The 11038-nt window shown below is 45.8% G+C and overlaps 1 long non-coding RNA gene across 1 annotated transcript; it reads left to right on the top strand.

The window, feature by feature from the left end:
• The first annotated feature begins 6359 nt into the window (after window positions 1-6359).
• Window positions 6360-10355, top strand: LOC129387970 (uncharacterized). Its single transcript, XR_008615113.2, has 2 exons — window positions 6360-6622; window positions 8344-10355. It is a non-coding gene; the product is annotated as an uncharacterized lncRNA (long non-coding RNA).
• Window positions 10356-11038: the final 683 nt, after the last annotated feature.

Genomic DNA, 11038 nt, shown 5'->3' with positions numbered 1-11038 from the left:
CTCTTGAAAAAGGAATTGAAAGCAGTGACTCTCGTTCTTCGAGTGCTTTCTTCGCTTCGGCGTCGGCCAGTTCGTTGCCCTGTATACCACAGTGACTGGGAATCCACTGAAATGTGATGTGGTGGCCGTTTTCTTGTGCTAAAGTGTAGAGCTCGGCAGTTTGAAGAGCCAACACTCTGTAAGCGCTTTCTTTCAACACCACTCTAAGTAGTCGAAGAGCCGATTTTGCGTCGCTGAAGACTGTCCATATTTGAGGAGGCTGTCGCGAAATATATTGAACGGCCTCTCTGATTGCCACTAGTTCCGTAGATGTTGAAGTCGTCTTGTTATGTAGACGAAACCGTCGAATGACTTGATGCGCAGGCACGACGAAAGCCGCACCAGACGCATACGACGATACCGATCCGTCTGTATACACGCTCACCGAGGAGTCATATTCTTTCGATATATATTCAAGTGCTAAATGTCTGAGGCCGACGGTAGGTATTCGCGATTTTTTAGAAATTCCCGGAATACATAGACGTACCGGTATTTTGGACATTACCCATGGGGGCATATGTGGAAGGTCAGCCGGGGCAAAATATGCTGGTATGGCAGATTCTTGCCATTTAACGGCTCTTGAAAAAGTGGAGTCCGGCCGTATATCGGGTAATGTCGATAAGGGATGGCGTCCATGACGACAAAGCAGTCGCAGGAATACTCGAAGAGGTTCGCATCGTAGATAGACAGGTAAAGGGGTGACGCGAGCCTCCTCAATTGTTCCGTGGGTTGAGGTGCAACGTGGAACACCGAGACATGTTTTCAGTATCTGTGCCTGGGCACTTTCCAGCGTGCGTAAACATGACGGGCTCATACTTGATAAAACTGGCAGGCTATACCTAATGTATCCGACGTAGAGAGCCTGGTACAGCCGGAGTAGCGAACGCTCAGATGGACCCCACTTCATACCGGCCAGAAAGCGAAAAACTTGAGCAAGCCCAGTTAATTTTTTCTTTAACATTGCCACATGTTTCGACCATGAAACACCGCGGTCAATGACAACGCCGAGGTACTTGTGGTGAGTGACATATGGGATGGCATTTCCATTGATCATAATTGGATACCAACACATAAGCTTCCGTGTGAACGCTATCGCAGCGCACTTGTCTGGGGCCAGTTGCAGTCCTTGGCACTGCAGGTACTGAGACGTTAAAGAAACGGCACGCTGCAATCTGGCACGAATTTGCGGTCGCGTGACTGCGGATGCCCACATGCATATGTCGTCTGCGTATGTACTGATATGTACTGTATCAGGAATTATTTCCGCAAGGCCAATGGGCAACATTGAAAAGAGTCGGGCTGAGAACTCCTCCTTGAGGCACTCCACGGACCACAGCGTGTCTTGTCGTTTCGCCATCATTCGTGGACATGAAGACTGTACGACCATTTAGGTAATTATCAATCCACATGTAGAAACGGCCGCCGATGCCTAAATTACTGAGGGCATCAAGAATGGCTTCGTGCAGTACATTGTCATAAGCTCCTTTTATGTCTAAGAAAACTGCTCCTACAAGGCGGTGTCGCTTCTTTTCGTGTTCGATCGTGGACACGAGATCAATGACCCCATCTATTGCAGACCGGCCACGTCTAAATCCGGTCATCATTTCAGGATAAAGCTCATTCTTTTCCATGAACCATTCTAATCTAGTGAGCACCATCCGTTCCATCACCTTACCGACACAGCTAGCTAAAGCTTACCGGCCAGTACCTCGTAAGGCGATTTTCCTGGCTTTAGGAGGGCGACCAAACGGCTGGTTTTCCACTGCTTCGGGACTGTACTGGATGACCACGTGGCGTTATAGTATGACAGCAGGGCTTTCCGACCTTCCATCCCAAGGTGGCACAGAGCAGTATACGAAATACCGTCAGGTCCAGGGGCAGAAGATCGTCTCGACGCAGCAAATGCAGCTTCCAATTCCGGCATCGTGAAAGGAAGGTCAAGACGATCATCTTTAGGAGGTAGCACGGGTCGATCCAATGTTGGACATGCTGAAGCATCGGTACGGGTGACTCTCTTACAGAAGTCTTCGGCAACCTGCACTTCCGTCAGAGATTGGTGAAGTGCTAGAGCACGGAAAGGATGTTTCTGCTGAGGAGGGGCACGAAGGCTTCGTACTATCTGCCAGATCCTAAAAAGTGACTTTCGAGGATCTAGAGACGAACAGAAGGTCCTCCACCGTTGTTTTCCCATTTTTTGAAGGTGACGCCGTATTTTTCGTTGAGCTCGTCGACATAAAGCAAGGTCTAATGACGATTGAGTTCGCCTAACCTTCCTTTCCGCTCTCCGACGGATCGCTCAGAGCCGTTCATATTCAATATCAATCGCCGTTCTGGATGTAGGTGAACTGATGAACTTAGTTGTCTTCTGCATGATGAGACAATAATGTCTTCTATATCAGATGGTGAAGTGATGTCTCCATAGTACTCTTCGACAGATGTAGTGAATGTGGACCAATCAGTGCAGCGTACAGCAGATGCAGTTGATTGAACAAACCACTTCATCTGCACATATGTTGGTATATGATCGCTCCCATGCGTTTCTATGTCTAAGCACCAGTTGACTAAGGGCAGGAGGCTCTGAGATACAATAGTGAGGTCTAAGCAACTTCCGTAGGTAGTGCCGCGGATGTAAGTTGGAGATCCATCGTTGATGACAGCCAGACCATAGAAAGCATAGAAGCATAGACCATAGAAGCATAGAGAAAGAAATTTCAACAAGAGCGGACACTCCCATAGAGCCCAGCGGCCGAATTGACTGTAGCACACCAAGCGGATGGTATTAACACCTTGGGGTTTCGGTTTTGGGCGCGCGCGTTTTGAATACCAGTTGGTACACGCTGCGCTGGCTCCGCTGCTCGGCGCGGCATTTTTTTTTTTTTCGCTTCTGCTGAACCCCGCGTGGCCTTGGCGTGGAAGCGTTTGATTATTTAGTAGAAATGATTGCGAACGACCTTACAAAACTACGCCCAATCTGTCGGGTGCAATTTCATGAAGAAAACGAACGACGTCTTCTGAAATGATGAAATGTTTATTTTGCTCTATATAAATGCTCGTTCCGGGCTTCTTCTGCATTCATCCAAAGTTGTGGCACCAGGTTAGCAGCAGTCGTAACCGTACGAAGATCCACCGGATGCCATCAGCTGAAAGAAAGTAAATTACAAGCATGTATCATTTTGGTATGTTGACCTAACAGGAAATGGCGTGGAAAGGCGTGTAGAGGCGAAACGTGCGTAAGTGGTGAATGAGCGGCATTACAGATAAATTCACTTTTTACGCACATTTCGCAGCAAAGACTCCTCCCAAACAATGCCTTAAAATGTGAAGAAAACATCCGGTTTTTAAGCATCCCTCCTTTCCCGGGCATTATTTCCTGCACTTTAAGAGCACAAATACACGGGTGACTGCGCGTTTCAGAAACTTGGCCTCAGTCGACGTGCTGGTACGCCAAGTACACAGAACTGGCTACAACACAGACTCAGCCAGGCCATGTTACAGGCTCGCAGAATGCCTTCTAGTCGCACTCCAGACATTTTCGTGGGTGCAAGCCTGTTTTCAGTCTCTTAGAATACATAAATGTCAAGTTCTTGAGGTCCTCCGTGTTATCTTTTGCGCGTCCTGCCGGCGCAAGCAACACTCCCGTTTCATCACTCTCGGCAATCGCTCGTCGCGTTTTCGACAAGCGTTAGTACCGAAACAAGGTATATGTGGTTGCAGGGCTATAAAATGCATCACAAACTTGTCCCACTAAAATTCAGTAAACGCAAAACTAACCAACTATGGCCGGCTTGCTTTCTTTTGCAAACAGCTTCACAACCCCAGGCGCGGCGAGCATGCCTCAAAATATCCCAAAAAGTTACCAAATGGATTAAAATGCTTTTTCGGGTCAGAGAATGCGTCACGAACTTCTACCACTAAGATTCAGTGCACGCGAAAGTAACTGCGGCACACAGCCGAGCTGCTTTTCGCTAACTGCGCCACTACGCCGAGCGCGGCCACTGTGCTTGAAAAGTACCCCAAAAAGTAGCGAAATTAGTTACAATAATGTCTGGGGGTCAGAGAAAGCGCCAAGACTTGTCCCGGTAAGATTCAGTACACGCGAAACTGCGTCACACAGCCAAGGTGCTTTTCGTCACAAAGCCAGGTGCGGCGAGCGTGCCCAAACCCTACCGAAATAAGTTTTAATTATGCTTGGGCTCATAGAAAGCGTTGCAAACATCTCCAAGCACAAATAATTAATTCAAATTAGCTAGGCCTGGACGGCGGAGCTGTTTTTCGATAACTGCGTCACTATATAGGTTCAGTTTTGTGCAGTAAGCCTAAATGTTCTTGAAGTGCGTCGCAGACTATCAAACAATATTTCTCACCTTGTTGTAGTCCAGTAGTGCAGCTGTGCCGTGTCTAAATGCAGACGGAACACAAAAGAACGCCGGGAGCCCAAAAAACGGGCTACATCCAAAAAAAGACGGGTCGCCGAGCACGCGAGCTTCACAAGCGCAGCCGTCCCCGCTCACTCCTGCGGCTTGATGGCGCTTGAGTATGCAGAGGTTTGATTGTTGTGTTCATATAGGAGGTTGTGGCCAAGTACTGCACCAGGGTGGCCAATCCTGCTCTGGTGCCTTGCTTAGTAACTCAGGGGACCAACTGCAATGCATGCTCACTGATCTGGAGAGGCAGAGCAGAAGGGTGGGACTAAAAATGAATCTGCAGAAAACTAAAGTAATGTTTAACAGTCTCGGAAGGGAACATCAGTTTACGATAGGTAGCGAGGCACTGGAAGTGGTAAGGGAATACATCTACTTAGGGCATGTATTGACGGCGGATCCGGATCATGAGACGGAAATAACCAGAAGAATAAGAATGGGCTGGGGTGCGTTTGGCAGGCATTCTCAGATCATGAACTGGAGGATGCCATTATCCCTCAAGAGAAAAGTTTATAATAGCTGTGTCTTACCAGTACTCACCTACGGGGCAGAAACCTGGAGGCTTACGAAAAGGGTTCTACTTAAATTAAGGACGACGCAACGAGCTATGGCAAGAAGAATGATGGGTGTAACATTAAGGGATAAGAAAAGAGCAGATTGGGTGAGGGAAGAAACGCGAGTTTATGACATCTTAGTTGAAATCAAGAAAAAGAAATGGGCATGGGCAGGACATGTAATGAGGAGGGAAGATAACCGATGGCCATTAAGGGTTACGGACTGGATTCCGAGGGAAGGGAAGCGTAGCAGGGGGCGGCAGAAAGTTAGGTGGGCGGATGAGATTAAGAAGTTTGCAGGGACGACATGGCCACAATTAGTACATGACCGGGGTAGTTGGAGAAGTATGGGAGAGGCCTTTGCCCTGCAGTGGGCGTAATCAGGCTGATGATGATGATGATTATGATGATGATGCTGATGATGATGATGATGATGATGATGATGATGATGATGATGATGATTATGCAGGCGTGTCTGGCGTGCCGCTAGCTCGTTGCTAGGCAACGCAACAAAAATAAGTCGGAAATTACGAGTTCATTTACACGCAAAGCTTTTTCACTATTAGTGGGAAAGAATAAAAAAGAATAAAACGTTGTCTGTAAGTTTATTTCCCATTCTTTTTTTAAGATGCTCGCGTCAACTAATGGATGGAGCTGAAACTTGGCGTGACGTGTTTACTGTTGCCAGTTTCTGAAGAGTGTCCCCTCTTGTTGAATTTCTTTCTCTATGGCAACAGTATCCCAGCTAATCGCTGTATCTGCGGCTGATCCCGACTCTCGCCTTGCAAGAAGCACGCGATTTATTTGAGCCTCGCCGAACTGTCGTCCTCTCATCTCCCAAGCCTGCAGGTCTCGTATGTTCAATGAAATAGAAGAACACCAAAGGGAAATGAAAGAAATTCAGGTAACGGACCCTTATCATACCTTACGTGTCCCCTCGTCATCTGCAAAGGCGCTACAAACTATTTTAGAAAAGTTACTTTTGTAAAAATAGCAAGATTAGTAGTAATTTTTATTTCTAGGTGGCGCTACAAACGTCAAAGTGGCGTTCGCGTGTGTGTGTGTGTGCGCGCACGTGGTTGCAACCGTTGTAGCTTCGTTCTGCGCACACTTTTTAAAAAGTACACATGGTTACCGCTAGTTTCGTAGTCGCATTTTTTGGTCGTAATATTTGTTGTTTGCGCTACAAATTAGGTTATTCTCAAAAATTTATGAAGGCTAATGGATGAAAAATTATTGCTAATTAATTAGCGGTTTTTCAGTGACATTATTTTGTGTTTGAAAGGTTTTTGTAACTCAATACGATAGTGAAGCTGTGATCGGCTTTCGGACACAGTTACTTGGTTCCAGTTGTGCGGTGGTTCACGCCTCGTGCTTTCTGATGAAAGTATTTTTTTTCTTTTCGGACATCATGACGCACATTTTAGTGAAATGATTTTTAACGACGATAAGTGGGACGTTTATCTGTTGAAGTTGTTGGTTCACCCTGCTACTAGTCTTCGACTGATGTGCGAGCCTGGTTGTTTTGATGAGTGGCGCGGCAGAGGTCATGGTGCCTGTTGGAGAGAAGGCACCTCGAAACAGTCGCAGCCGAACTTCTGCACATAGGTAAGTAATCTCGTTTTCTTGAGCACGTAGCCTTTTTTTCTATTTTGACATTGACAAGCGTGAGATGTTAAGCACACTGTGCAAACCGCATGCCCCGGAGCAAAAGCGCGCGATACTAACTCTCGCTGCCGCCGTCACTCCGTTTGAAACAATAGTAGGCGAAGAGGCAGCGGCGCCTCACGTGCGTAAAATTGCATTGCTTCATTTGTTCCTGTCTAATAACGTTTCCTTAATTTGTATGAGAGAACACAATTGGAACATAAGGATCGGCTTCTCTGCGCAGTGATAATTTTCTACAGTGGCCACGTCATCTTTCATGGGGGCTCACGTATGCCGTCTAAGCGCTTGTTATCTCGTTCCGTTACGTGAGAGGCGCGCTGCCTTTCAAGGTATTTAGGCAGGCACTACGAGCTTAGGAGAACCGCGAAAAATAATTGTGCAGTAGGTGTGCAGCTGTGCTACGCTTGTACCACACTCGTACCGGAAGGCAGTGTTGCACTTCACGCATACGCATTTCGTAACTATGGCGGCCGCCGTGGCAATTTGGGGCTCGAGGTCGTGGATACGATCCCTGCAGCGGCCTTATTCCAAAGGAGCGGAATGCAAAAACGCTCGTGCATTGTATTCAGGTAAAAATTTTCAGGAAGTCAAAATCAATACGGAGTCCCCAACTACGACCTGCCTCATAATCACATCGTTGGCTTGGCACGTAGGACATCAGAATTATATATTTTTTTTAATCCGTAGTGGCTCATCGTATACCATCGGTAAGTGTGATCACCTTTTGTGCCGTAGCGGTTAAGTGCGCCTCGATTTAGGTAGCGGCTAATGATCCGGCGCACCGCAAAATATATTTCGCCTCTTTGGGATTTGCGGAGAACGGCCAACCGATTAGTCACAGCTTCCGCGCCGTGACTGTACACGGATACAAAGCGCAAATGAACAGAGGTGTGGTGACGACGTCGGCAAAGAACACAGCCGCCGACGGGCTCGCCTTATCGCATATCACCGCCAACTACCGCAGTAAGCATATTTATCTAGCGCGGCGGGTTGCCGTTGAAGGCGTACTGTACAATTTTAATAGGCGATAACCGAAACATGCCACCGTTCTCTGCTGCCTCTTTGAGTTGGACCGATCCGAATGTGCGTTGCTTGCAGAAGCGAAAGGAGCGCCAATCGGCGCGTTGTCGCCTCGAGCACCGTTTGCGCGCCGAAGAATGACGCGTGCATGAAGCTAGCTCACTGCGCAGACGCTACCGCGCAAAACGCGCAAGGGCGTGTACGCGACGTTCTGCACACAAATCACGTGGGATGATAGGAGCCACGCCGGAGCGGCTAGCTTCAAAGAAGCGGTACATGTTCTCACTCGTACAGGCACGTTCACGCTCGCATCGTTCTCGGCGTATCTTTAGGTCATTCCTTCTGCTGGACTTCTACCCAAAGGTTCGATATCTGCATGGTATCGGCTATGCACTGTCGCGTGGTCTTTGGTTCTGCGAGAGCGCCGGGTATTTCCCCCTGTGAAACATCGCTGTGCGTGTTTTAGCTAACATTTACCGTAGCAACCCATTTCTTCCTTTTCTCGACGGCGCTCGTAAAGAGTCGCAAATTTTTACTTGCCAGTATAGTGTGTACTTCCATTTCGTGCGTAGTTGTGTACAGTGTGTGGCAGATTCTTAATCCGCGTAATCTCATTTTCTGTCCGCATTCCCTTCTCACAGCTTACGCATGCAGCAAATGCCCAGGTGCTAAAGTGTTCTACGTCAAGAGCACCTTGGCGTCGTGCAAGAGACACCCGTCGATATGTGGCTGATTCACTAGCAAGCTCGCATCTCTGTTGCCACTCTCCATCAAGTGGGATTTTCAACTATTTTTTGTGCTGCGCTTTGGTGTACTAGCTGCTGCATGGACGCTGTGAAGGCTTACTTTCGATTTTCTCTGGCGTTTAGTAGTGGAGGATGGGCTACCTTTTGAGGGGAGGCATTTACTTTTGTTTGTGAGAATGTTTACCAGCCTAACCAAGTGATACGCGCGTACTGTAAACAGCAGCACGAAGAGAGGCGGACGACGGACGACGAAATAGGTAGGAACACACACGAGCGCAAGCTCAACTAAAAGTCTACTTTTGATGACAGAGGTATTACACACACTGGTCAACTTGACAAAGGTAAAAAGCCGTGCATGTGTGGCAGAAATAGTCATGTGCGACAAGAAAAAAAATATGAAAAGGCCATGTCATGTAGAATAAACGTGCGTGAAAAACGAGAACTATCGGACAAATCTTTCGAAAAAGCAACAGATCGTAGTTTTTAAACATACTAAGCTCTACTTTTCGGTTCTCATGACGCTGCTTTGTACTGTGCTGCAATCTCCAGGCGCAGGAACGTTTTTATGCGGTAAGTGCATGTGTTCTTTTTGTATATATTGGAGAAAAAATTGTCGTGAGCTTAAATATGCATGTATATCACTTGTATTTTTTTTTCAACACGGGTGCTGTATCTCCCTCCGTCTTTGTTACTGCTTTGTCCCAATTTTTATGAACTTTTATGTATTTTATGCAATAAAATTCTGGTAGCATTTTAATAACATTTTACCTGCGCAATTGAGGTCATTGGTGTTTCGTATACGCATTTATTTGCGTATTTCACTGTCTCACCAATCTGGCTGTCCAGTCATTTGAACCTTTTCTCATCCTTTATGACTATTTCTGGGCTACTTGATAGTGCAAGTGCATGTGACCATTTATTTGGCTGTTTGGAATTGTGTTAGCCGTGTGTTACTACCAATTCTCTGTGCTAAATATTTTTTTCTCTTATCGTTCAAGGTATTAGCCTTATCTCTTTATTGACTGAGGTACCACTTAGTTGCTGGGTATAGGGAAAAAGGTCCCAAAAAGTGCTTTAATTAGCTTTGTGCAAGTCCAGAAAAATTACCTGAAAATGAGCTCCCTAAATTGAGTAAATGCCACCAACAAACTCTTCTGTACCCCAAATTAACATAATCAAATGGTGTACTGTTTGTTCTTGACTTGTGCCAGGGAGATAAGCTGCATTCATTACACAAAAGTTTTACAAGCTTATTTCTGAAGAAAGCAAACCTGGCTCTACAGAAACATGATTCAGGTGTTCACCATGCCCGGCAACTTTCTCAATGATGTCTCGTCAATTAATAGCTAAGTTGAGTGATGTTATTTTATAAAATAATTGGGCAACATGAAAATGTATACATCTCGATGACAAAAAGCTCAGGCAAGTCTACTTTGGTACTTCATTAAATTTTAATCGCGGTGAAAGACGTGTGCTAAAGCTCGTAATATTAACGTGAAGTCATTTGTTTCAAGTCTGTTATTTTTCCTTCTCACAGTCAGCCGTAGCACTTCCTGGGATGTGTTAGTGTGGGAAACATTTTAATGTAACAGATTCAGATGTCTTGTGTATTCACACGCAAGCAGCTTCAAGTGTTCATGTGTTCAAATTTCGTTATTACAAGGGTAAACTTAAGCCCTGCCTTTTGAGTCGGTTTGCCTTCTAGTCATAAACTTAAGTCGAAAGTGAAGACCACAATGATCGTTTTGATTGAATTCATATTATAGGTTTTTTCTGATGTATTTACGCTGCTAGAGTGCTGTAGGTACTAGCCTATGTCTCCAGGTTCGATGTAGTGGTGCCTTATGTACTGTAATAATGTTTCATGTGCACGCATCTTTAGTGTAAATAAAGGTACTTCAAATTGATCAGTCTCTCCTTTGCTTTTCTTTGTGTTTGGGAAAGTTATGAGCAGGCACCGGGGCATGCAAGTGTGAACAGCAAAGCAATTTCAATATATGAATAAAAATCCACTAGCTCAACGAAACGTCAATCATATTTCAATGACGACTTCTGAAATCTCAAGGCCATCTCAACTGGGCCACAATGTGCTTTTCAGTGCTGAGGCAATAATAACCCAACAGGTCAACAGAACTACCACGTCTTTGGCACGTAAAACCCCATTATTTAATTAGAACTACCACGTCACTTCAACGCAGATTCAATGGTAACCCAACAACCATTCAACAAAACGAACACAACGGACAGTCACGCACAATGGACTTTCAATGGTAACTTAACAATTATTCAACATTGGGATACCCAATGGTGTTTCATTTAAATTTCGGTGGCCAATATTCAAGAGTCCTCAACACTCAACCCAACAATTCTTCAACAAACTCAATAATTCCTCAATAAAAAATTCAACATTGACCAACGATATTTCAATGCCTTCTCAATAATTTTTTGTACGGGCTAGAATCGCCGTGAATAAGAAAAATTAGGAAAACAAGAAGGAGAGCTCTCCATGCAATAGGCTGCATCAACATGCAGGACGGCAGAAGAAAGGAAACTTTGGCAGAGATTCAGGAGCAGTTAAATAGAGAACAAA

Source organism: Dermacentor andersoni, chromosome 3, assembly GCF_023375885.2.
Source record: "Dermacentor andersoni chromosome 3, qqDerAnde1_hic_scaffold, whole genome shotgun sequence".
Lineage (NCBI taxonomy): Eukaryota > Metazoa > Arthropoda > Arachnida > Ixodida > Ixodidae > Dermacentor > Dermacentor andersoni.
The sequence above is the reverse complement of the archived record's forward strand: the minus strand, read 5'-3'. Positions and strand labels throughout refer to the sequence as shown.